A 26,163-nucleotide genomic window follows, 5' to 3' on the forward strand; every position below is an offset into this window, starting at 1 on the left:
AATTAAGATGCTGCTGCCCCTTCTTCAGGCTACCTGAAGATTGTCCTATTGCCTTAACAAGCTCCCCTTCCCTCCAGGCAGCTAGAAGGTGTCAGCCCTTTCTGCCAAGCTGCAGGTACACCTTTTATGAAGGATACATCTGTGACAGTATATGCGGTTCCTTCCAAATCTGAAAGCATGCTTGGGCAGGCAGCGTGCAGAGGGGAGGAGAAAAAGAGCAGTTCGAGATGCTGTGATACGCAGCACTCAACTATTAATATGCACACATGCAGAAAAATAAACCAGTGCTTGTTTCAGACATTTGCTGGGTGTGTGTTGAATATGTATATATGGACACGCACATATGTGTGGAGACAAGCAGATACTAACGACTGTAGTTGGCTTTGTCAAAGTGTTCTGGAGTCCTCAATAAATAATAGTAGTAGTAGTACAATATTATCATTCAGTGGGTTTTTCCTTCTTTTTCAGATGTGTTTTAGTAGCAGTCCTGTTTTGTAACTTCTTTCAGAGGAGCATCTCAAAGCCTTTCACAGGCTTCACGCTGCTTTATACATTCTACACGAGACAAAGGCAAAAAGGGAAGAAATCCCTGCCTGCCCCCATGAAAGGGAACTTCCTCCCTAGTCTTAAGACCTTTAATTTAGTCTGCAGGAACAAGGCAAGGCTGGATGTCACAGACCTGATTTTTCACAACGTACAGCTTACAAATTAAGGCATTTCTGGGGCTTCCATACTAAGCAAAACAGATCTCTGCATGACCCTGTCTGCATCATAATTTTTTTCTTTTGTTTTCAAATCATGGAGTCAAACTCCTGGTTCATCAGGCTGTGGTCTGGTCTCCCCTGGAGAAAATATTCCTGTTCTACACGCAGAAGATCTGAGCTTCATGCATCATCCTCACAGTCAAGGAATGAGTCAGACCAAGGCCAGGTGCAGGACAGAGGGGTGTGACAGTACAAGTGGTGACCTGTAAGGGGAATTGAAATGAGTGAACTTCTAAGGTTTCAAAAAAGCTTCCTCGGCCTGGGGGAGCGTGTAACTGCATCTGTTTGTTGTGCAGTTCTGTTACTGTGTGGTGTTGCGTAGGTCAGGTATGGACAGATGTGCCCTAACTTGCAGCCCGAGCCCATCGTTGGTGTGTAATGCTTTCTGTGTCAGCAGCAGTGCTGACCTGGGCTGAGTAAAGGTGTAGGGCAGATGCTGCACTGCTTGGTGAAGTTGATGCTTGTGACTAGAAGATGGTTCTGGAGATGCTACTGCTATTATGGCCAGCAAAAACACGTACTTCCCTCATGAGTTTAAAGCATAATGGAGATTATATTTTATTTCCTTGATTAGTAGCAGAATAAAAACTCCAGGTTGCATTTCCTGAGTTGAATGTAGCCTTTAGTCCTGCTATTGTAACCTGCAGTATAAGTAGCAAAGTTAAAAGCCAGGTACTCTGGGTCTGCAACCCCTGTGCTGTCGGCCCCCCCGCCCCCAAAACCCAAAGGTAGGCTGAACACTGGACTGTGGCATGCTGCCGGTAAAAGCCTGAAAAGCCTTTTTGTCCCATTTAGCTCTATTTGAGCAATGGGACAGTCAGGCCTGCTTGACATTTGAGTCACTAATTTCAATTCCTATTAAGGGTAATCTGTCAGAGCACTCGCCAGCATTTCTCTAGCTGTGCTGAGCTGCTGACAAGCCGCCTATGGTTCTAACCTGTTTTTTAACATGGTCCAGTTGTTTGAGGGTTTTGGGGGTAAGGGGGAGGCAGGATTTTGTTTGCTCATTTGTTTAACGTAGGGAGAAGCAGCTTTTCCAGACAATTTGGGGCAGGCCAGGTGATAGCTGAAATGTGGCTTGTTGATGAGGTCTGAGAGGTCCATCTCTCTAGCCTTTCTGTTTGCAGGCTGGCCTCCCTGAAGGCACACCAGCCTCTGGTTAATTCTTGCTGCTTTGAGTGAGTTTTGATAGAGCTCGTTCCCAGCGTGGGTTTGGTGCCAACCAGGATTCTCCGAAACAGTGCTGAGCCACACGCTGGCAGTCAGCACTGGCGAACAGGTATTGGTTCGGATGCAGCGAACCGTGGTTTGGGGACAAGGTGGTTGAACACTGCCCCAGGCACACCGGGTGATGGGATGGGCCGTGCCAGCCTTCAGTTTATGGTTCTGCCATACTGACCCACATTTTCTGTGCTGCTTGGGTCTAACAAAGGAGGCTAAAAGCAAAGCACAAGAGATCTTTAATTTTCAGGTTACAGATTTTCTGGAGAAATTTGGAGATAGTTCATAACAGCGCAACATCACTAAAATACTTGGGATTTATTCACAAGAGCTGTTTTTTTTAAAATCCCAGAACTTTGTTTCAGACTGTTTAGTAAAATATAACACTTACTTGCTATTGCTTATCCTAAACCTGTTCTGAACTGAAGGGAGCGGTTTTATCATGGTGACCATTCTAGGAGTGCTGAATATGAGGGCTGCAGTTTCTAATCTTGTGATTCCTGTCTGCTTATCTGAAATCACTTTGATGTGCCTGGAATCATACAGTTTTCCTCTACCTTTCCTTCGTGAGAGTTCCTAGGCAAAACCACAGCCTGTTTGGAGAGCATGGGAACTCCTGAACCACTGAATCCTATGGAGGATTTCAGATTTCAGAAGGAACGATGAGATGAAACTGGGCAAACTTACATGACCCACGTCATGGAAGAGCAGTAGGAAGGTGCAGCAATGAAAACTCATCAAACTTAGCCATATGTAGCTTGACTGTGCATTACAAAACTAACTATGCTAAAAAAAATTATCCAGCGAAGTAGCTGAACCAGAAAAGTAATTTTCTGTTCCTAGCTTCTGTACCTAAGCATCACCTTAGACTATAAAGTATTGATTGCAGGTCGTGAAAGCAGTCACAGGGAGATCATTGTTGTGATTTGTATAGTCAGTCCAGGAACATGGTGTTCCCCTGACACTACCATTCCAGCTACTTTAGGTAATGTCAAGGGAAGTCATGTTTTTCTTTGTGTCGTTCAAGAGACAAAAGAATGTCCTGTGCTAGTGAAGAGCCCAAGGAAACAAATACTGCCAGATGTTCACTGAAGTATAACCTGCCATTAAACCGGACATTTGAAAAAATGCCTTCGGTACCCTGCCATATTTAACACTATCCACAACAGAAGGACCTGGCAAAAAAGCTGGAGAAAAGCATTGACCAGACCTCCTGGTGTGACTCCCCTGAGCACGTGAGCTGTTCGGTTTGTACCTGCTCTCAGGGTTCCTATCGCTCTGTCACTGAAACTTCACCGTGTGTTTGAGAGCCATCGTCAGTGTGTAAGAAGCATTTGAACTGTGTATCCATATACAAAATCGGTGGCTGCTGTTGCACACCTACTATGCACCATTTGCGCTGGATGAAGAGTGTTTGTGTGGGGAGCTGAAGAGCTTAACTCAGAAATAGCTGTCTTCCTTGGAAAGCTTAAGGTCTGAATCACACTGTGTTGGCTCAGTTTTTAGCAGACAAGCTATCACATATGCCTCCCTGTAGGCGAAGAGTCGTCACTGGCATCAGGATTAGCAGCCAGGTTCTTTACCTTTGAAAACTAGAGAATTAAGATACTGAAGGCTAAGGCTGACTTTAGGTGCAGTCAGGGCTGGAGGCTTGGGGAGGGGGCTAGCAACACTGAGTAGGAAGGGTCTGCTCCTGTCTGTGCTTGGCCTGCACTGGTCCCCATGTCTCTCTCCATCCAAAAGGAGCCAGGTAACTTGCTCCCAGATTTAACTTTGTTATTGCAGCGATGGGGACAAAGTAAGTTATTTTGCTCAACATCCTTGAGGCATTCACCGCTCTACTGCTGCCTGTGAAGCCGAGAAGACTAGAGCCAGCCTTAACGTAGCCATGGCTGATGTTGCCCCAAGTCAGCTGAAAATACTAGTGACACGGACAAATAGGAACACTGGAGAAAAGCATGGAAACCTGGGAGGGGACAAGACAGCTACTGAGCTGAGGTACCTGATACTGAAACCCTGCGAGAGACAACACTAGCTTGACAGACACTGGTGAACTTGGAGCAGCCTGCGGAGTCCACCTGACGACTACAGGACAGAAATGCAAATATATTTGGACACATTTATTATTTTTTTTTCTGGAACACAGTGTTAAGTTGATGCCTAGTCCTTAAATACATGCCACTCCTGATTCCTAGCAGTCCATAGGAAGTCTTGGGGGGAAAAGAGGATGAGAGAAATAGTGCAAAGTTTTTTGTAGTTAGCTCAAACAAATTATAGATACGTATTTTAAAACGCCTCAGAGACACAGGATTTTTTGAACCTACAGGTTTGGACTCAGTGGCCCGCTACTGCAGTAACATTAATTTTCAAGCCTCATCTCCAAGTTCAGGACTCAAGCACTGCCACGCTTGCAAGAAATGTGGACTGGGAGCACCTGAACCAACTGGCCGCTGCCAATGAGTCAGGGGAATGACCTTGCAGCAGGCAGCTCACGGTACCTCTCTCGGAGCTGTGCCAGTATAAACGGCACTGGCGTCTCTGAATGCTGCTGAAACCATTTTGTGAGATTCCCGCGTTGGCCTTTTCTACTGCTGCCTTTGCACCAAAACTTCTGAGTGGGTGAGAACAGAATAGGGCACTCCCTTCTTGTTCCATAACAAGGGCATCTTCGTGACCTACGCTCGGGGCTGTCTATATAAAGATACATGGAGGAGAGGGGCAACTCGTATGTCTTGCCTGTACCTCTGTCCACTAGCATCAGCGATAGATACTTAGAACTGACTTAAATCTTACCCTCCCCTCCAGCCACACCCATATTAAATTGTAAGAAAACACCGTGAGCAAGTTTTAGAAAAAATACACGGCAGCAGTGAATTTTCTGGATAGGTCTGGAAGTGATTTGTAGGAGGAGTGAGGGCAGAATACTTGGCATTTGGACATTTTAATGAATTTTCCCAAATAAGAAAAGAAAAACATTTGCTCATAGACTTTAAGCTTTTCACAGCATCAGTAAAGCTCCTGACACAGAGCCCAACGCTGTATTTGTATAACATGGAAATTAACAGCAGCAGCAGCAGCAGCAGCAGCAGCGCTGCAGGCTTAGAGTCTACTCTGTGAGCAACAAAATGGCTAGGGGTGCTGTCGTGTTCATTCGGATCCAAATGGTGAAATAGGTGAGTGCCGATATATCTGCCACTTCAGGTATGGTTGAGAACTTTAACATCAATATTAAATTAATGTTTCTAACCATATTCAAGCTTGTGCCCTCATCAGCTCAACTCCGTAAAGCACAGACAGGAACCAACAGCAAAATCGGACTGCGTCACAGATGTAACATGACCATCGGCAAAACAAGTGCAGAAAGAGATCATGGCTGTCTCGTCATTCAGAGAGCCTTCCTTCGACAGCAAAGAAGACTAAGACGGTAATGCTTTTAAATTTACATTGTGAACATTTGCAATCCTTAACTTCCTTTACCAAATTTTGTGGTCCTTGAACAGTCAAAACTCCCAAGAAAATCGCATGTATTTTGCCAACAGACCCAACGCATTAATGAACACTGCGTCATAATGCCGCACTAAGGCTGAGAGATAGACTAAACCCCACTTTACAAAGGAAGGAAAACAAAAATACAGAAAATGAATCAGCTTACACAATGTCACACACGCAAGTGTCAGAGGGAGGAAGAAATCACAGCTTTCCCAAGTCCTTTTGTAGGAATATGCAGAAAACCATTATGGAACAGTTAGCCACGTACAGCTAACATACAGTAACAATACCATCCCTATGCACAAAATCGCTGCCGTCCTACAGAAATATGCCATGTCCCCTTCTTAGCCTTGTTTCTTGCCAGTCCCACAGATTTACCTGCTGACAGTAACCTCAATTCCTGAGTAATGAGATTTACAGCTGATGTTTAACATTGAAATAACTCCTCTTTTACCTCTGTCTCTTTACCCTCCCTGCATTTAGTCACGATTAAACCCTCACTGTGGCAAAAAGATGGTAGCAAGAGGAATAAAACCAAGCGCATCCCTACGCTGAAGACAGATACTCAAAAAGTGCGCATATGCCTAAGCAAGTATACTGCTACCCGTTGCACCTCCTTTCAAAGGGCTGAGAAATGTCACGGAGAAGCACTAGCTTTGCGAATTAATGGGGTCCTCCACCCCACAACTGTCACGGGCAAAATTGCAAAGGGTTGTCCGTTCAGACGGCACTCAGTAAAACAGACTCAACCCACCCGTCTTCCATGCAACTGAGCATCATTCCTTAGTCCGGCTCCTGGCTGTACAGAATTACCTCCGTGACTGCCTTGTACTGTTCCTGTATGTGTGCGTATTTATGCCTGTCCATCTTGCTGCAGGGACCACCGTTGTTGCTGCTATTCCTGTTGTTCCCCTGCTCTGCGGAACTGGCGCTGCAGGAGGCAAGGATGCTCCAAGGGAGCCAGCTACAGCCAGTGAAGGCTCAGTGAGTCAGGAGGGGTTGTGACGACTGCAGTAAGAGTCTGAAATTCCCTATGGAATCTGGCAGAAAAGGAGGGGAGGCAAGAAAGGTGGCGATGGGAAAGAGGGAAAAAAAGTGGGGAGTGGCAGCTACTGGCTGTTTTCTTCTTCCCTCCCTGTTCCTACCACCGCACTGCTGTTGGAAATGGCATCCTTCCCTCTACGGTACTGCGCAAAGGAATGGAGTCGGGGATAAAACCGCAGCACGTACGGCCTTTGAAACCAACCAACCAAAATTCGGCCAGGTTGAGTGTTTGTGTGTAAATACAGCTCTTTTCTCTCTCCCTCTCTCTCAGACTGCCGTTCAGAGGACAGGCTACTGCTGAAGTAAAGGGACGATGGACGCAGTGTCTGAGCCACTTCTGAACCCAGGGGTTGCTTAACAACCGGACCTGACGCTTGAGATGTCAACGAGTGAGTAATAGAGATTAAATGCTTATGCTACCATTTCCCTAAACTTGTTTAAGCCTCGATATGATGAAAGGCTATGGTATAATGTTCCATGCCATATGAGAAAGCAAAGTTACCACTCCACTGAATAATCAGGAGACTTCCTCAGCCAGAAGGACCAAGCTCAAAGCTGGTTGTGTCCTCAGCAGTTCCAGGCAGAGTTGCCATCTTCCTTGCTGCTCGCTTTAAGAAGAGAGGTGAAAAAATAGTATAGTAAATGGTTAAGAGAGAAAAATGTTCTCCCCTTCATTTCCTCATCCTCTCTCTGGAGCTGCTCTCTGCCCTCAGTCTCCCATTCATCCCTACCCAGTCCTTCCCAGTCTATCAGTCCCTGCTTTCTAATGCTTCTGTTTCTTCTGCAGATCTTCACAGGCCCGTCACTTAGGGTTGTCTTCATCTCTCCCTGATGTTACCGAGCCTGTGGCAGACTCACACTTACGCAAACAAAAGCTGAGTTTGGGCAAGAGTCTTTTTCACTTCTTTAATTATTTCCCACGACATAATTTCCAGGTGCAATCCCTGCCCCGAGCAGTTTACAGCCCTGCTAGCACTTAACCACCTTATAAGGGAGAAGGAAGAAAGCAAGCAAGCCAGAAGAGCCTCAAACCCCAGTACTTTCCCCTTCCCCGTGGTTTGCAGCTCTGACACGTCATCATTGCAACTGCACGGCAAAACGAAACCACCCCAGCACCCGTGCAGGGCACCCATGGGTGTGAGATCAGGTACCCGCCGCGCCGTGGAGTGAGCTGCTGCTTTGCTGCCTGCTGGCCCTGCCTGGGGGGCGCCCGGCAGCCCCCCCGGAGCGGCGGGGGGGGGCAGGCAGCAAGCAGGCAGCGGGCAGAGAGCTGCCGGCACTTTGAAGCAAGTGAAATCAACGTTGAGATTTGACACCCAGTCCTCGACCAATCCGGGAGGGCTTTTCACCTGCCATCACCTCCTCCGCCAATCGGACGGCGCCTTTGGGCTGAGAGCCCTCCCCGGCCAATGGGGAGCCAGCTCTGCCACTTAGTTAATGATGCAGCAGTACAGGGAAGACTATCACATGTGAGCTGGAAGGCTGCCAACATGGAGACACGGAGAGAGCAAGGTAAACAACTTTCCAACGCCAAAATGATGACATTTAATCCCTAAATGCTAGCTTCCCGTCTCGACTCATCTTTAACCCCTTTCAGCTGGTGTGGAAGCGTCTGGAAGGCACAGTCTACCTGTCCCCAGTGCTTTTAAAAACTGGACGACATGCCCTGCAATGATCACTGCGTCACCGTTTACCACTTTCCGAACTACGCAGTGACAAACCTCCAAGCTCTGAAACGCAGAGCGCCTGTTAACCCCTCCACCAAACCCTCACCAACATGCCAGCCTTCAGAGAGACCGGGGGGGGGGGGGGGGGATTGGGGGTGGGGGATAAAAAGCCCAAACAAAACATGAAAACAGCAGTCTTTGCAAAGTTGTCATCTCTCCCCCACGACTACTACCCTCCTCTGCAGTACAGCAATGCCGGCAAGAGTGACATTAGTACAACCTGTGCCGTCGTTCCATTGAGAAAACAGCTCTGACGCAGAACAGAGCAATCATACCCAGCCAAAATAATAATAAAGGCACTTCGGGATCCGAACATAGGGACGCTGGGGGAAAGGGACGCCCTGCAAATAATTAAAATACGTAGATGCAGCTGAAGCCCCATCCTGATCAAAGGGTACGTACGTGAGAAAGACGAACTGGACCGAAGAGCTCTGCCCGTGCACCATCTGCGCAGTCCTCAGCCCTCCGCTCGCTGTGTAGCGCCGCAGAATAGAAGGTTCCAGAAATTTCCCTTCCGTTAACCCTTTCGGTGTCTGCCCACTCTCCCTCCCCGCGGGATTAAGCGCGCCGGGTCTCCAGCATCGTCAATGGGCGAAGCCTCCTACGCCAACCAAGTCCAAATACGATCTTAAAATGACACTGGATGGTGGCAGGAGCCCAGTCCCTGGTGTTGGTGTTACTTCTCTTTCTGGAGCCCTCTCTGCCTCTCTTGCTGCCTCTCTCCCCTCTTGCTGCAGCAGGGCTGTTGCTGGTAGACCTATCGACGGAGCTTGCTCTCTCACTCTCTCGCTGAGCTCTGTGACGCAGCTCTAAATTCTCCAGCCTGCTCCCTGTGTTATAAGAGCGGAACTGCAGCTTTCCAGGGAGCCCGTGCCAGCGGTGCCAGGGCCAGGCAAACCGAGGGAACGTCGCTCCTGGACTCTGCACCTTTTTTTGGTAATTATTATGTTCCTCACCTCTGTTTCTGTGCCTCCTCCGAGGCTCTCAGCCTCGCATCTCCTTCTCTGCTTCTGAGTCATACTTACTAGGTTAACTCTTTTAGGATTGGTAGTCAGCAATACAAATCTCGAACAAGCGCAGCTGAAACCACAGCCAACTTTGTGGTGGTTTCTGCTTTAAAAAAACCAAAGCAAATCTTCTTGGCTCTAAAAAACAAAAACACACACACACACACACGCACACACACGTTCCAGTAGAGAGTTAGTGCTTTTTCATTAACTGTTTCTGTGACAGGAACCACTACTTGACTTCCTAAAATAAAATGTGTTTTGGGCCCACGTCTTGCAAATGCTTAGCAGGCAGCTCCCCTGAAGCACAAGGCAACTTAAAAGCTTCTGCTCCTGCGAAGGAACACAGGTCTTCTGGGCATTAAGGCATGAGGCTGCTGCTGGACCCACAAGACCCTGCTACGCTGGCTGCAAGACATTGATCAGCATCTGGTTCAGCCACTGGGCAGATGCACGGTGTAAGATAAGGTACTGAAAGTGCTAGAAAGCTACAGGCTCTTCTTAATCTGAGCAGTATTAATAAGTGTTATCACACACACAGATTCAGAATGCTCAGCGTAGGCAGGGGAACTATTAACTGCGTTCCTGGAATCACCAGAATCCAATAATCTCTGTCAAAGAAAGTCCACAAACACCTATGTATTTCAGCACAGCAGGCTTCGCCAGGCCAGAAGAATTTTGCAGATGAGCACCATCTCCTCATCTCTCCCCTGTGAGACCAGCCCTGGCAGTAACTCCGGTGCCTTCAGTCGACTCCAGCACCAGGCAGGGGAAGCAGCGCTCTGCTGCCTTGTAGCCTCAAAACCGGAAAATGTGGAGGAGGATCAGTGGTAGATACAGCATCTGAGAATCAAAGGGAAGGTAATGGAGAGCCAGCACTGTACCAGGGAGTTCGTGCATCAGTCTGCATATACAAAAGGGCAAGCGAGAGAGCCAGCAGTCCATTTGAAAAACACAGAATCAAGAGAGATCACTACTACACAGCTACATCTGCCATTTTAATTCCGGACTTCAGAGCTGGCTGCAAGCTTTGGGTTTTTCACTACAACCAAAGCTGAAGTAACCACTATTTTTTCTCTTCACAGCGTCTGAAGAGCCTGAGCTATTTTGGGATTTGTCTGTACTACACTGAAAATGACACCTGTTACGCACAGACACAAATGAGAAGAATTGCAAGCTCCTGGTTTCTCAGATACGATTCTACAAAAAAAAGAAAAAGGTCTTATGAGCTAGGGACCTGGGAGGGCAGCACCGGCTCTCGCTGTGGGGTGAAGGGGGGGGATGACCCTTGCCAGTTGAACAGTCAGACACCAGTACAAACAATGTAAAAGGCCTGCAATACATGGTTTCTTATGCAGTCAAACCCATGGGACTTCAAGCCTCACATACACACTTTGTGGCCAAAGCTGCAAGCATTAACTACTTCAGTTAACGAAGGTAAAATTGTAAGGGCGCTATGGCTACCTAAATGAGTCACCCAGCAGTGCTACTTGCTAAAGTAGGCCGGTGTTTTATGTGATGTTAAGCTGTCTGTGCTGGTTTCGGTTACCCCTGAGTTATCGCCGAAGCTCCCAACGTGCAGGGTCAGAGCGGATTTTCCGCATTCCCCGTTTTCCCCATCGGCGTGCAGCTGATTTGCAATCATCGGTGCTGTGCAGGCGAGACAGAGGCCATCTCACTGGACCCGCGAGACCCAGCGGAGCTCTGAACATGATTGCGTACAGCACTGGAGCAAGATAAAAGGCTCGGAGCCTCAGAAGTGGGACAGTTGACTGGTGCTTTTAGCTCACAGCGATTTTGTCAGTCTTGTGGTATATTAAGAAAGTAAAACGGAGCTTTGATTTATTTAAAATTATATATTTCTGGTTGCTTTCAGGGGAAAGGCGCCATTTATTTCATGGTTTACTTTCATTTGAAAATCACCAGCCATGGAACGTTTTTCCCTTTACCCGACTGTAAGTATTTGCTTTATGGTGGTGCTCAGACTCCCAAGAAGACTCAAAAGCCGCACTGTGCTGGGAAACACTCAAGTGCATGACTAAGAAAACATGGCACAATGGGAAGCTTCAGCACTTGCAGCTGAATAATGAGGCCCCAAAAAGTCATCTTCCCCCAGTCTTGGCCAGGATTTGGCATTTTCTGGGAGCTGGAGTAAGGAAGGAGAGGCTGTGATTCCGTGGTAGAAATCTAGGCTGCTTTTCACTTTTAAGTGGAGCCTGTGTACATGTTTTGTTACTGGAGGCGGGGGTGGGGGTTGCTTTTGCTTTTTCTCCAAACTGAAAGCAGGAGACAGAACTTCAGATTTGCCAGAACTGACTGTGGGGAAGCAAAGACCTGGGCTAGAAAGCAAGCTTGGTAAATGGAAATAATCCGTGGCCGTGGTTGGAGGCAGAGGAGGTGAGTCTCGCTGTGCAAATGCTGGTGTAGGATTCTGTTCCAAAGCGAGGGGTGACCTGACGGCTGACTGCAACTGTGCCATGGGTGCTTACAGAAAAGAAAGTTTTGATAGTGCTAGACAATATAACACGGTATCGCAGCTTAGAACGGGAACGGTTCAGGCTGGATGTTAGGGGGGGGAAAATTCCTTCAGGAGGGTGGGAGGGGTTGAACCCCCAGCCATCACTACTGAGTCTGCTGCCAGCTGGCAGTTTCCCTCAGCATCTTGAAAGGATCGGGAGCAATTCATCAGTGAGCAGAGGAAGTGTGGGCATAAAGGTGCATCCTCAGCCCCCTGGCATCTCCCATGCTATTTTCTGCTGTCATGCTACAATGACCTTAATAGCAGTAAGATGCGAAATCTGTCGTTACAAAAATCTAACCCTTGTGCACGTCATTCTTGGTATTGTGGGTGACAAAATAACCTCGGCCATCCACTCAGGAAGGTCCTTGGGCTTTTATAAGGAGGAACGAAACCCGCGTGGTACCACCTGCACTTTCAGCTTCCTGCTGGCAAAGCCTTGGCTCGGGTTTTGGTTTAAATGCCATCGGCCACACCTTCCTCCCATGCAGGAAGCTGCGATTGTTAAAATCAGGGCATGTTCCTGTTTAACTAAAAGCTGAGATCAAATAATCCAAAGGCCTTGACTATGCCAAACAAATTCCTGCCCGGGACATAGCAAGTCTGTGCAGCTGTAAATCTATAACCCCTCGACCTCAGTATCCCTGTAAATGATGTCTTGGCACATCACCTCGGGGAGCGGTTGGTAGTAAACGGAAGGAGCAAAAAAATCAGGCAAAGGTGGATGGGGGAATGGGAAAGGTAATAATAATGCTTAGCACAGTATTCTTCAGTTTACCAACTAAAAGTCCTGGAAGTTGCTTTAAAATGCAAAATAGTATGTTTTTCAAGTGCTGATATGGTATTACTTTTTCAAAATGTGAAAATTGTCAGTGCTGCCTCTTCCTCACAAAACGCTTAACCTCAGTGAAACGATGGCTTCCAACAAAAGTCTTATTTCAGCACAGAATTCCCAGCCAGTTCCATTCAAGGAATACCAGCAGAAAGAGGAACACGACAGCCCATCTGCCGGGACTGCTTCCCCTACCCCTCACCAGTCAGAGGATTTTTTAAATTTCCTTTTAATCTGAATGTTGCAATAGAAAATAGTCCTTAAAAAAAACCCAACAGCTTACTTAACTCTTTGCTAAGTAAGAAACTGGCAAGTTTTTAATGTTTACTTATTTAAATTTAATATAATTTTGCATATGGGAAGGCTGAATTAAATAAAGGTTAAATATTAAATAATTTGACCCACATTGTATCCGGAATCAGGGTTAAAGCTGATCTGGAAATCCGGGAGTTCCTTGCTCCCAGATTTTACTAAAGTTGAGCCTCTTGCTTAATTATAGTCCTTATTGCACAGAAGGCCCCCAGTCAATTAGTGAGACGTAACCATCACCTGAAACACAAACTGCCGGAGCAGTGTGGCTTTTAGAGGAAATTGATAGAAAATGATTTCGAGCAGGCACTTTCATTTTTCAAAGGAAAAACAGAAAGAAGACTTTGAAGTCTTCTTCCAGTTTTCACACGTATGTGGACAACACTGGACAATTCACGGTCTCACTGTGCTATCCTAACAGTCACCGGGACATGCAGATTTCCAGAAAACTGGAAATTTGCAACTCCAAAATAGAAATATTTCTTAATGCGGCTACCAAACTCCATGAAGGGATATTCTACATGATGTACTGCGCTTCAGGTTTTGTTCCACAGTGACCACAGTAGGAAAGTTAGAGTCACGCAAACGTTTAGGTTTAGACTTTTTTTTTTTCCCCCTGAAAGGTTTATTTTTCTAGACAAGCTTCATTAGCGAGTACCAGAGAAATGACCAGCACTTGCTATTCCCAGTGTGTACACACGCTGTTGCTCCCACTGGGGTCCCATCCAACAGGAGGAAGAGCAGGCAGGTGTATAAATAGCAATAAAACCCTTTCTGAAACAGTTTTAAAGCGGGTTCCGCGCACCTGCTTGGGTATGCACAACTGACTGCGCACCAAGAGCGCGGTGGGGTTTTCTCGTAGTGCTTTTCAGGGGTGGTTTGAGGGAATTGGATGGAACAGCTGGTGGGGACATCAAAAGACTGCAAAGTCAGAGGTTTGGGTTTGATCCTAAGAACTGTCAGGGATTGTTGGCATTGGGTAGTCACATTTGCATCAAACGCTTGCATTCTTTCTGCAGACCTAGCCCGCACAATAAAGCAAGGCACTGAAGTGGAAGCCTGCAGGTGAAAACCTAGCCCTCCCTTTGAAAACTTGGGAGTCCTGGAATTTACCCTGTGAACTCTTAAGAAAATCCCAGCTGGAAGAGCTGAGATCCTTTTCAAAGAGGTGGCACCACATTAACATACAAGCTGCTTCAAAGCAGAGCTTATGGCCTTGTGTTGAAGCCGGGTTCAAGGTATTTAGCATCCTCACCCGAGGGCTCTGCTCTGCTCGCTGTCTTGCAGCGTTTCTGGTCAGTGCAAGGACAGAGACGCGGTCCTGAGGCAGCTCCCCAGCCCCCAGCCGCTCTGCCCGCACTGGGAGAGGGAGCAGGAGCAGCCAGGCTCCCTGAGCTGCAGGTTTTCCTCAGTTCCAAATCTAAGGAGCCAACAGCGCTGAGACAAAAGTAATTATTTCAGCTATTAGCTAAGAATAGAGCTGGCGGGGGTGCTGTGCATGGCTGAGGTGCACTGACAGCACAGTCGGAGGTAGCGGGGATTGCAGTGGAAGCACAGAAATAGCCCTTCTCCGCGCTCAGCACTTTGAAGCCTCGTGAGTCACTAAAATACACGGAGTGGGGGGGATGCACACACAGGTGGGGTGCAGAGGGAAATCGACCCTGCCCTCCGTGTAAAACGGAACGTGCCCCTGGGCTGGTTGCTGTATTTTTGGGGGGAGAACGGCGTGTTGCTGAGGAGCCTGTTTTTCCCCAAGGAGAGCATCTCGCCAGTCACCAGGCAGCGGACCACCCTCACGCTTCCCACCCACCGGAGAGGAGAGCACGGCTGGCGCAGGGGAAACCGCCGGCAGCCCCGATGCCCGCACCTGCTCAGAGGTACCGGTCCCCTGCCCGGGGAGGGACACGGCCCCCGGGGGGGCTCTGCCTGCCCCTGGCTCCCACCGCCCTGCGCCCAGCCCCCCGGCCAGCCTCGCGTGGGGGCTGTTTGCACAAGCCAAACATTCCAGGGGGGGGACACAGTGGAACGGGGGAATCTATTGATCTCGGTCCAACTGTGTTTCACAGTGTTTTCCTAACTAACTGCTAATCTTGCTTGAAGTTCCCTTTACAAATACATTAGAAAAGGTTAAACATACAAAGAGCAGATATTTCAGTACGGGAGCAGTAAATGATGAGGTGCTCAGCTGGCTGTCCATAGATGTCTTTAACGTCTTGTCCTGATGCAATTTAGCAAAAATCTTATCGGTATTGCTGCATGTTTTCACTCACTGTAGCTTGGAAGAGGCAATTTTCTTTCTGTGCTGTTTGTGCAGCCCAGGCTACAACACATTCCTGATCTATGACTTATGTTTCCAAACTACATAGTAAAATGAATAATAATGATAGTAAAAGTTTTACAACTTTTTTTATACAGCAACCTTTGCATTACTTTAGTGCTGGGTTTTCCAGCTGTTGTGCATGGGGGAAAAACTAGTGGGTTTTGGTTTTATTCAAACCATACGCAACCAAAACAAAAAGAAAAAAATTCAAGGTTGAAAGAAATTTTTTTTATCAATCCTGGCTGCAACTGCAGAAAGAGTTGAGCTAGATAGAATTAAACATCTCAGATGGAGCACGGACAGGGCATCAGACAGCTTGCTAAAAATAGATTAATCCTAATTACAGCCACACTTTTTCAAGGTTTCCCATTTCACAGGGGGACGCAGAGGCTGTGAATGGAAAGGGGGATATCGGTGCCCACTGTGGCAGCAGCGGGGCTGGGGGGCACACGCTGCCCGTTATTGTGTAACCCCAGGAACATGCCGTCCTGCGATGGCAGTAACGGCAGGGTCGGCAGTGACGGCAGCAACGGCAGCGTCCCGCCTCGACGCCCTTCGGCTGCCGGCTCCAGCCCGGCGGCACAGGCTTAACTCGCCGCCCGGCCCTGGCAATCTGCTCTGCCCAGTTAGCAAAACCAGACTGAACTGCTGCAAAACAGGGTTCGGGTAATGTGTGCTTTGCTGGTTGAAGATTTAAACATCATCCCTCTTCATACCGGCAGCCCCGGGAGCTCGGTGATGTGCCAGAGCTGCTTGGTGCGACTGAACCCCCCCGGAGCGGTGCTGTGCAGCAGCACATCCCGTAAGAACTGCCATAAATCCCTATTGGCTTTATTTCCTCTGGACAATATCACACAGATTGCTGGCTTGCTACCTCATACGCAGAATTACAAAATGTTTAGTGTGAAATAACGTATTTAAGCCTCTGCTTTCCAAACTACGGTAGTTTATTTCTCCTGTAAAGCCCATGAAGCTATGGAAAACAACTACTTTCTCCACCCTAAAGGATGTATATTAATTACCAATTTAAACATTTAGCCAGAAAACTTATTGCTTCAGCTATAACAACTTATTTTTGTTTTATCAGAAACCAGGAGTTAATGCTATGTCTTTTCATTTCTGTAGCAGCCATCAGTAGGTGAGCACGAGGGCCCCTCTGCTTGAGCTGTGCACATCGCTGCTGCCGTGAGAAGGAGCCAGCGACTGAAAGACCTTCTAGCTGGTAAAGAAAAATCCATCAAACACTCCTTCCATATCTTGGATTTACCTAACTGAGGAATAACTCTCTCGCAGGGGCAGGGGGAACAGCACAAATTATGTCTGACTGAACCCGTTCAGGTGTTTTAGGAAAAAATAAAACAAGCCCCGATAAATGTTAGGGTGCAGCCATCACAGAGGGCAGGGTCTGAGATGCCAACAGCATCACGTCCAGGGCCACCAGCCTGGCAGGTGGCACCGTGTGGTGACAAGGGTCTGGGTGTGCTGGGCAGCACGGTGCAAGGAAAAGGGAGCTAGGGAGAGGGTGTGTGTCTGAAAAATACGTTTTATTTCTGAGCAGGACTGTCACTTCAGTAAACAGTGTTTTCACTTAACAGCTCATCAGAAAAGATTGCCTTTTACATTTTTGAGACTCTGCACTGAAAGGCAGATCCAGGATTTGGGGCTTGCTTTTTGTATTTTTAATTAAAACGAGGAAGACGCACCACGGAACAGCTGGTACCTTTGGGCTGGTGGGCGCTCAGCTGGGCTGACAGAAATTCGCCTGCACATCCCTGCTTTGATCTCCACAGCAGACAGTCTTGCAGCTCCAGTCTCCCGTATCCCAGCTGATGTTCTAGCAGAGGTTTTGGCTGCCCCGGTTGTCAGTGCTGCTGTCACCTCCCGGCTCCCCGGAGTTACACCCTGGGTACAAGAAAATCTCCCATGAAAAGTTTCACCAGCGTTCATATGAGAAAACAATATTTTCCATTTGGGAAATGAAGAAACGGAGGAAAAATGTGTTTAGAATTTCCTGAGCAGCTTGTTTAGCTGCCTCGGACACATCTGAGAGCAGACCTCCTCCCTTTGCCCACTGTGTTATCGGATGCACCTACAGAAAGGTGCTGCTGCCGTGTGTGTGCGGAGAGGCTTGGCCGAGCTTGGGAACACCCGTGAGTGCGAGGGCACATCTCATCGAATGCATGTGCCTGCCAGCCCCTGCCTGGAGTGCCTGCTTTCATAAGCACAGTGAGAGATTGGGAAATCTGCTGTGATTCATAGGAATCGCTTCAGTCCCCACTCCCACCTCCAGCACAGCACCCACGAGTGCCCAGGAGCTGCCAGACACACACGGAGCGAGCACCACGCCTGCCTCCAGCTCATCATTAAGCATCGGCTGCTAAGACACACCCGGAATATTTAAAACTTGATGCCACAAATTATTTCCTCTTATCTGAAAAAAATTCTGGAAATGCTTATTACCGAAAATTAGTCGGGGTGACTTCATCGGCTCGGCTGAACAAACTGGTGCCGTGGCGTTGTGCCGTCCGTGCCGGGTGCGGTGCTGGCAGGTCCTGGCTGAGCTTTAACACTGCCTTGTCAGCCTGGAAACTGGGATGTACGTTATTTTGGCCCAGGATAAACTATCTTTGCTTCTGCAGCACTGAGCCACGCCGGCCTCTGGGTCTTAGCTGAGACTTCTAGATGCTTCTAAAAAATTTGAAGCTATTACCTTTTAAAAATGCTTGTAAAAAAGAGGGAGCAAGAAGAAACTTTTTTCCTGCTTTCTCCTCAAACTGCCAAGGTTTATTTTTTTTAAACTGCATCTTTTTGGTCAGTTCTCTTCTGGAGCCTTTCATACAACAAAGGTACACACCAGTTTAAAAGTCAGGACAGATATTTTGCACTTACACAGCAATAATAATTTAAAAAACACTAGTAAGTTCTAAAATACAAGCTACCTTTAACAAAATAAAAATTAATCTCAAAAATATTTTTATGCACGAGTTGTTTGCTCTTCCCAGCCTGGAATTATTTTGCAAACAAATCTCAATTAGAGAGTGAATTTTTCAATGTTTTTTCCCTATGAAAAAAAATATTGTAATTTTTCAAGGTATTTTCATATTTTTCTTACTTGGACAATTCTGATTAGTCACATTAGTCCCACTGTAGATTCCCCCCCCCCCCCCCCGCCGCCCTTTCTAAAATAGGAGACCATTGTTTTGAGTGATTCCTTTTGTATAATTCGTAAAGTAGAAATCAAAACATTGAGCATTACAAAACAAAACAGATGAAAATACTTTCAGTTTTGCTCATGTTCCTGCCAACTATTTTCCTTTTTTTTTTAAAAAAAAAAAAAAAAAAAAAAAGACAAAACAACACACAAAACAGCTCCTTCTCAGCCCGTACACGACTGTATTATTTTACTCCTTTAAAGGGGAAAGGAGAGCTGAGGATTAGCTCTCAGCTGGCCAGAACAGCCAGCACCTAAGAAATGGCAAGGACTGGTTTTAAGCCTCTAAGCCAGCTTCTAATACTATTTTTCCCAAAAAAAAACCCAATAAGAGTATACTATGATAAAGATAGAAACTTTTAAGACATCTTTAAATAGGTATTTTGAACAAGACACCAAAGATCAGCCATATTATGAAGCACCATTTGTTTGCCCTGCACACGAGCCTCTGTTCTTCAGATCTGTTCCCACACTGTCCCTTCCTTAGGGCTGGACCATCAAAATGAGGGATGCAATGCTTCAAAAGCCAAGGGTGACCTTTCCAGCAGCCCTTTACGTCCTCTGCATCAATACCTGTGCACCTGAACTTTCTCTCTTTGGGAAACAGTGATAGCTTGTGCAGGAATCAGCCCGGCAGAAACTGTCCTCAGGCTTTGGCACTGCCGTCCGGTGCTGCTGCTCACTGTAAAAGAGAAATAGCAGCATCCCAAAGTGATTCCATGGAGCTTCCAAAACCACCTGTGAGTAACAGCTCTGCTTGGGGCAGAAACTCTTGGGATTTTTCCTCCTTGTTTTCCCTTCTTTTTTTTTCTTTCTTTTTTCATTTTTTTTTTCCACTCCAGGCTGCATGTATTCCTTTCTTTGCCTGGGAGGTTTTCATTTTCACCAAGTCCTGAAGATGATGATGTTCTGGGGGCACTCAGAACCACCAGAGATGTTGCCTCACTGGCTGCTCCATCAGGGTCTGTATCAGCTCCAGACCACTGGTCCAGCTGAAGCTGTCATCTGCTTTGCCTCCAAGATGCTGCCAGTCTAGAGGTGAGCGAGGCGCATGCCTGACTCTGAGAATTCCTCTTAAATATTCAGAGCATGAACGCTCACAAAAATCAGAGCTTACATAAGGTCTTGAAATCTGGGGTGTACCAAAAAGTAACAAATAAGGGGTCACAGGGCTGAGATGGGCTCTTTCTGCTGGAGTCTTGTGGGAAGCTGCTTTACTCCAACCCCAATTCCATCCCTGATTCCTCTTTGGGAAGTTTTGGGAAGTTTAAACTACAAACTCAGGGCTGGGTGGGCACTCGGGGGATGGGAGCGTTATGGTGGCCACCGCTCCGGCTTTCACTGTCTCAGGTGTGCATGAAATGACGTGGGATGTTGTGCTTCATGCGACACTGGCCCGAGTTAACCCATAGCCCTATTTTCCATCTGTAACCATGGCAACCCTAGTTATCTTGCAGAGGTGCCTGTCACCCTGTGGTAGTAACACCTTGCTTGTCACAGCCGAACCTACAGTCCCACCACTGGGATTGTCCACGTGCGCATCCCCGTTGCCTGAAAGCTCAAAAAACCCCCACCCAAAAGCGAGGTGGTGGTTGCGGGATCACCACTTCTGGTGCAATTCTGGCAGAGGCCGAGTGGGAGGTGGGGAGGAGGCAGAGGAAGAGCAGGAGTGCCGGAGCAGTTCAGGCACAGTCCTGGCTCTCAGCAGTACGATCAGCTCCTTGGCAACGGGAGAACGGTGGATGGGACACAAACCCAGCAGCTCCGGGAGATGGGAGCGCCACCGCTAACACGGCTCGTCTAATTTTGCCGTGGAGCACTTGATGAGAGAATGAAGGAACAGCTGCAAACAGCCTCCCACTGAGTGCGTTGCACAGCAGCATGAGGTCCTTTGACGGCCGTTTTTACGAAATATTTTTTGTACGACAGCAGCGTTCAGTTTAATTGTATCCAAGAAAAAGAAAGTTGACTGTACGGACCCTCTGCCTACGTGGGAATTCTCTCGTACGGAGAGGGAGGACGGCTGGTGCCATGAGAGGAGAGAACAAATGCCTCGGACGTTTACACAGTCTTGCAGGATTTCACGGTTGCCACTCTTCAGGAGGTGCCGTGGCATCACGAGTGGATCGTAACCTCTGCTGATCCTCAGGAGAGGAACAGGCCTTCCAATATCCTGAAACCTAAATCGTTAGGAAGGTTTTACAAGACTTTGATGGCTTTTTTTTTCACAAGCCTTCGCTGCGCTTGTACACAAAACTAGCAGCACTGAGAAACTAAAGAGTGAGATCAAAATCCAAGAGATCCAACAGATTCTCATAAAGTCTTTAAAACCAAGATAAGGGGAAGAGATGAATATATCTTAAATAATGAAAAAGACATAGATTCTAAAATTATTATTGAATGGATTCTTCGTAGAAGAAAAGTAATTTCTATGCAGTCAGTGACTGTCCTACACCGTAACTATGATATTCCTGGTTGCATGGAGGCACCAAGACTTCAATTCCAATTAGTTTTGCATCGAGTGTGTCATCTCACACATGAAGGAGGACAGAAAACACATCTATAATCTTTTGTAAACCTACAAACGTGGTTTCCACACTCATTTTGGTATTGCACAACGGTACTAAAGGGGTTAGTTTCATCTCTGAGGCAAAGAATTACATAGAAGAGTAAAGGCTGGTGTAAATGAGCTAGCAAGAATTATCCACATGTGAACAGGGTTGCCCAGGAGATGTGATGGGCACCAGTGATGGGCTGTGAACTGTCAGGGACCAGCAGCCAAAGCAAGCAGAGCATGGGGGAACAGGGCGTGAGCGAGGAGCAAAAAAGATGCTGGCGGATGGTGGTAATTCTGCTTCTCCGTGCAAAGACACAAAGAATTGTCTGGGTTTGGGATGGGAAGGGAAGCGGTGATTCCAACAGCAGCATGTGCATTAAACTTGTTACTCTGTGTTTGTTTTCCTACAGTCCCCAACCGACTATAACCCAGGAACAGAGCTTTTCTCCTCTTGAAAATGCTGTCTGGCGTTTCTGCCCATATCTGTAGGATGTTCGGCTTTTGAAGAGATACGTCCATGGCAGGGTAAAAGATCCAGGATACTGATTCAGGAGTCTGTGGAATGGGAGTTTGTGCAGGGAAGTGTCTTCTGGCATTTAGGGTACCCCATTTCAATCATCGATAGGGGGGGCTCAGGGGGAATACAGGGAAGCAAACTGGATATGACGGGTGAAAATAAGGCCACCAGATGTGCACTTGAATGAGCCAAGAATGACTGAGACCTAAATCCCGATCTTCCCTCTGACACCATGCTCTTTCATCAGGGCTACCTCCTGGGAGCTCCGGCGTCCTGGGGGTTTGCTTTTCAGCCTCTCTCTTTAGCATTTCCCTCTGTGAGATGTAACAGAAGCTTTCTGTAACGTCTTTTTGGAGATCTGCAGCTCCTTTGCTGGAGACGGAGCATTTCTGTGCCTCTCCACTGCAGCTACAGGTGAGACGTGTATAAGGGTGCAGGGTGAGCACAGCCTCGACACCAAACCCGCCACCCCTGGGGATGAAATCTGGGTTGGGTAAAGCCATTCCAGCCTTGAAATGCTGAGGTTAAAATGAGCTTGTCCAAGATGACAGCTGCCTCGGGAGGACAGTTCACTGCCTGCACCAAACTTTGAGTACAGGTGAAAACTGCAGCGCTTGATGCCCAAATGTACATAAACACATGGGCCAGGGTGCTGGGAGTTTCTTGAGCATTCAACATGTTTGCAAACACTGTGGAAAATGAGTACATAGTGAGCTGGCAATGGAGATGATAGAAAATCAGCGAGGCACGTCCATGGTAAAACAGTGAGAAGTAAAGGAATGATCTCATGATGTGCAGTGGCTGGGGAAAAATTACCTGATTAAATTCAGATTTTGTTCAAAGTGATAGGTTAAAAAAAACCCCTAACACAACCCTAAACGAACATATTCAAGTGATGGTGTTACTCAGAAGTTTGCGGAGAGCTGGCTGCAGGGTGTGGGAAGGACCGTAGCTACCTGCCATGCCTGGGTGCCCTTCCCTGGGTGCTCCCCACGGGTGCCATGAAAGGCTGGCTCCTGGCATGATGGATTTGTGCAGTCTCAGCAGGGCAGGACTAATTCTTATATTTGCATCATTCCATTGACGTGACAAACTGTACTGAGCAGGCAGCGTGACGCTCCATGGTCACAGAACACTGTGAAACTGTAGGATGCCAGGTAAACACACCAGAGAGACGTTTTATACTGTATGTGAACAGTTCCTACTCATGTCACAGCCCAGTATAGCCAGCACTGAAAACCACACCATTAAAACATGTTGCAAGGGTGCAAAGCCTACGTGATTCCTTCTATCTGTGCATTATGGAAATGGCCGGCTGACTGGTATGCTGTGGAAGGGCCACCACATGAAAGTGGGGCCAGGTGAGAAAGTATAGCACCATAAAAAAAATGCAAAGTCACAGTTTAAAGGCAGATCTTTCTTTCCCAGGATACGAATGTAATTCCTACAGCAAAAAGAACAAAAGCTTCCTTCTGTAAACCTGTTTCACAGAGACCACGAGATGGGCAAATCTATCACGCTTAGGTAACACTGGGAAGGAGCTACTCTGGGTGGCCCAGCGTTAATGTCCTGGTGAGCTTCGAGGCTGGAGATTTAGTCAGGCAATGACCGGACAGAATGGCAGTGATGGAAACCGTGAAAGCCAACAAACCTTACAGCTTCGGACCCTCGCAAAGAACGAGAGACAGAGGTTGTGTTATTAAGACCACACAGGTTTGTTTAAGAAGGACCTACCGCCTTCTAATAGCCTGGGGAAAAAAAAAAACAAAAAAACCCCGACTTTCCATCTCCATGGTAAGCCCTTCCTCCAAAGCACTTTTAATGCAATTTGTTTTGTTTCTCTGATGGTTTTAGAACAGTTGAGGCTGAAGTGCTGGTAACATCTACAGCAGGACCGTAGATGAGAACCCATGTCTTTGCCTTTGACAGCAAGGGATAGGAGCTTCTGTCCCCTCCAAGGGGATAACCCACGTTACCATTGCTAAACTGAATATATGAGCGGAATGATTACTGCCGGCAGAAAAAAGTCAAAGTATCTGCAGAAGACAGAAAGAGAGGACCAGCACCGCTCCAGCCTCTCTCCTCGCAGGAGCTGGTACACAAGTCACTTCTGGCAGAGCTTCCATCTCAGGATGGATCCCTCTGTCGTGCAAAGGGCCTTGGCTTGTGATGGTAATTTTATCGTGGGTAACTACCCGTGCTGGCCTTTGCTGCCCTTAGCATTAACACACCCTTCCGTGTTGCTTGCCTTGCCTGCTCGTCTCAGAGGGCAGGCGGGGTGAGGGCTCAGCAGGGCCAGCCAGGGCAATGCCGGCTTGTAAAACCCTGCTCCAGTCTGACAGAGCGATACTAAGAAAGGGAATTATCCTGAGCACAAATTCTCAAAAGGACCGTGAACGCGGCCGCAGGACACTTCGTTAGCAACTGATAATGTAGGTAAGAAGTATTTTGTCAAACAGGTGGTGTATGAGAACACGTCTGGGCAAAAGAAATTTAAACCTGTTAAGAATTAAAGTTCCAAAATTAAACCCTTGTTCGTATAACGACTGGGTCACTGCTGCAGGACACGGGGGGTTGCAGCGCAGAGGGTTGCACAGGGCACCGAGTGTCCCGCAGCAGCCGACTCCAGCCCGCTACCGCTTGCCACGGGAGCTCTCGGCTGCTCCCAGTCTCTCCCGGGGCTCCCCCTTTTCATGTCCCGACCTGACCCACCTCTCAGCCAGCACCGCAACGTCTTTTCCAACGACCCGGTGAGGTCCCGTCCGCCGGCCGGGCTCTGTGCATGCCCCACGCAGCGGAGATGCTCGTGGGCAGCCAGTGCCCTTTGCCTCTGCAGGGAGGGGGATCCTGGCACCTGAAAGCAAACAGCTGCTTTGAGACTTCACCCTGAAATGCAGATCCTCGTCCTTGCAGCTCATTGAAACCCCCCCCGGGGGTGGATGGGGTGGGGAAGCAGGAGTGTTGATGCTGGCTGCTAGGTAAGTGCATTAAATTAAGTGCATTAAATTAAGTCCATCGGCAGCACCTTTTCCAAAACTCCTTCCTTTGCACTGCACTGCCCTGGGACACTGCACACAGCCAGTCTGCAGGCCATCAGTTCGATTTGTGGATTTAAAGAATGATGTAACCTGTATTTTTTTTTTCTTTTTGAAATTAGGAATTGAACTGATAATGAAGACGGGAAGTCTGCAGTCACTGCAGAAAACAGGTGAATATCCTTGCTGCTTTAGCTTGGCTGATCACAAATAACAGCACAGCAAACTACAAGTAAGATTTTAAATTGCTTTTTAAATGCAAAATATAGAAAATAACTTTAGGGAGCTTCCCTGCTGTGGAGTATCTTTAAAAAGCCTTTAGAAAGCTTTTTGCCACATTACTAAACACACCTTTATTTGTTATTTTTTAAGAAAAGAGCATAAATGAACTTAATACAAACTAAATATTTAACCAAATAGCAATTAACTAACAATGATGAATGTAAACAGTCCTGGTCCCACGCTAAACCAGGACTTTAAAGCTCGTTTATCTAAGCTAAAGCTGCTCAAGGGGAAAAGTAAGTTTATTGAGTGAACTTTGTCTCAGCCACCTTGCTATTAAAACGGTCTACAGACAGAAACTACAGCATATATTCTGAGAGAGGGAAAAAAAAAAAAAAGAGCAAGAACGTAACAATCCATCGCGTGGAAGTTACAGTGCTATATGGAGCAATTGTCTCTAAACATAAAAGCAGAGAAAAGACGCGGCTGTGAAGCTGCCACTTCCAACCCCCGTGGCCTTGTGTTCCCACAGAAATGAGAGACTCCTGAAATCCCACCCGCTATTCCCATTTGGCCTAGGACAGGCATTCCCACTTATCCACTGGGAAGGAGGGAGCCTGGGCAGAGTTGCTCCAGATTTTTCCCATGTGGAGCGCTTTGTTCAAGCGTAACAGAATTGGCTGCTTCTTCTTCTCTTTATTATTACTATTATTATTACCACTATTATTATTACAATTATTACTGTTATTACTGTTACTGTTATTGTCATCATTACCATGATGATGATGATATATTCTTATTAGGATATATTTTATTATATTATTGTTACAGATTTTATTACATTATGACGTATTTTATGATGATTTTATGATGTTTAATAATGCCTTTATGATGATTTTATGATTTTTATTATCATTAATTATTATTATTATTATTATTATTATTTTATTTATGTATTTATTTTAAATCATCCTCAGCACTCTGGGGGAACAGAGCAGCCCTGGGAGAGGGGGGTCGTGCTGAAGCCACCAGCCCCTGCCCCAGCCCCTCCCCAAGCCAGGGTGCCAGTGGCTGGGGGAGCCTGCGGTCCCCTGCCCGTCCCTGCCCGTTCCCGGCCTTACCCGTCCCTGCCCGTCCCCTGTCCCTGCCCACCCCCTGCCGTTCCCCTGCCCGTCCCTGTCCCTGCCCGCCCCAGCCCCCCGGGACCCGCCGCCCGGCGCGGAGCGGGCAGCGCGCGGTGCGCAGGGGGCACGCGGCCGGCCCCGCCCCCCCGCGGTACCTGCCTGGCGCGCAGATCCCCGCGGCTCCCGGCGGGGTCCGCAGCGGGCGGGGGCGGCGGGACCCCCGGGCTCCCGGCGGAGGCGGCCCGGCCCGGCGCAGCGCCACGCAG

At 47.6% G+C, this 26,163-nt stretch overlaps 2 long non-coding RNA genes across 10 annotated transcripts; one reads left to right on the top strand and one right to left on the bottom strand.

The window, feature by feature from the left end:
• Window positions 1-973: 973 nt before the first annotated feature.
• LOC308054700 lies at window positions 974-26,039 on the top strand. 9 transcript variants are annotated; one of them, XR_013924209.1, is made up of 6 exons: window positions 974-6,700; window positions 6,790-6,907; window positions 7,306-14,788; window positions 16,357-19,182; window positions 19,285-23,952; window positions 24,674-26,039. It is a non-coding gene; the product is annotated as an uncharacterized lncRNA (long non-coding RNA). The 9 variants fall into 9 exon arrangements; XR_013924210.1 differs by having other exon boundaries at window positions 7,454-14,788; XR_013924213.1 differs by having other exon boundaries at window positions 974-5,409; window positions 6,352-6,458; window positions 6,790-14,788.
• LOC308054701 lies at window positions 16,755-26,163 on the bottom strand. The gene is made up of 3 exons (XR_013924215.1): window positions 26,053-26,163; window positions 24,229-24,370; window positions 16,755-17,133 (listed from the first exon to the last, which is right to left on the bottom strand). It is a non-coding gene; the product is annotated as an uncharacterized lncRNA (long non-coding RNA).

The sequence above is a fragment of the Falco punctatus genome (assembly GCF_963210335.1).
Source record: "Falco punctatus genome assembly, chromosome: 17".
Taxonomy (NCBI): domain Eukaryota; kingdom Metazoa; phylum Chordata; class Aves; order Falconiformes; family Falconidae; genus Falco; species Falco punctatus.